Source organism: Penaeus monodon, chromosome 25 (genome assembly GCF_015228065.2).
Source record: "Penaeus monodon isolate SGIC_2016 chromosome 25, NSTDA_Pmon_1, whole genome shotgun sequence".
Taxonomy (NCBI): Eukaryota; Metazoa; Arthropoda; class Malacostraca; order Decapoda; family Penaeidae; genus Penaeus; species Penaeus monodon.
The window spans coordinates 13185047-13185749 of record NC_051410.1 but is presented as its reverse complement, the minus strand read 5'-3'; the positions used below and the strand labels follow the sequence as shown (position 1 = coordinate 13185749).

At 36.1% G+C, this 703-nt stretch overlaps 1 protein-coding gene across 1 annotated transcript in view; it reads left to right on the top strand.

The window, feature by feature from the left end:
- LOC119589054 (multiple PDZ domain protein-like) overlaps positions 1-703 on the top strand; it is a gene marked incomplete at its 3' end in the record, with an annotated part of 11118 nt that overhangs the window by 9409 nt on the left and 1006 nt on the right.

Here is a 703-nt window from a genome sequence, read left to right as displayed (position 1 = left end):
CATACACACTTTTTTCTCTCTGGTTAGTCTTTATATTGGATGTTAAAGATCGATTGGCGATTTATATGAAATAGCTTTATATTGTTATGAAACCCTACGTAATGCAATTGTGTTATAGGATAGTTTCTTGTAATTGTATTCTTGAATGCACTATAAATAAATATTCTATTCTACGATATTTTTATTTTCGTTTTACCAGTGTAATACCGGTAAAGCAAATTCAAACGTCTAGTGCATCTCTTTTGAACACAAACCAATAGCGTTTTACGTTGTAAGTTTGCCCTTGTCAGTGAACAGCAGGTGGGAAGTGGGAAGTTCATACCCCGCCTTTGCGCATTCCCTTTCCATATAATTTTTCGCTCTCATTGATGCGGCAGATATATTTTACTTAGGTTTTGATTGGTTATGCTATATTTTTTAGCTTCAGTGTGATTGAAAGTTCAAGAAACGCGGACGTGTTTTTTTCCAAAGAAAGGTCTGTAAAAAAAGAAAGGTTGGTAATAAATTCATCTCATGTCTATGGTTGTACAAGTTCCTCATGTTCTGCATTATCTTCCAAGGGTACATGAAGGGCTTCTGGTCATCTTGATCTGTGGTTGGGCTTTGCTGTACATCTGTATATCTAAATGCGCTGTGTTCAGACTGATATCATCATAATTGCCTCTTAGGTAATCACAGACATTTCCTGGCGTAGGACTGAAGT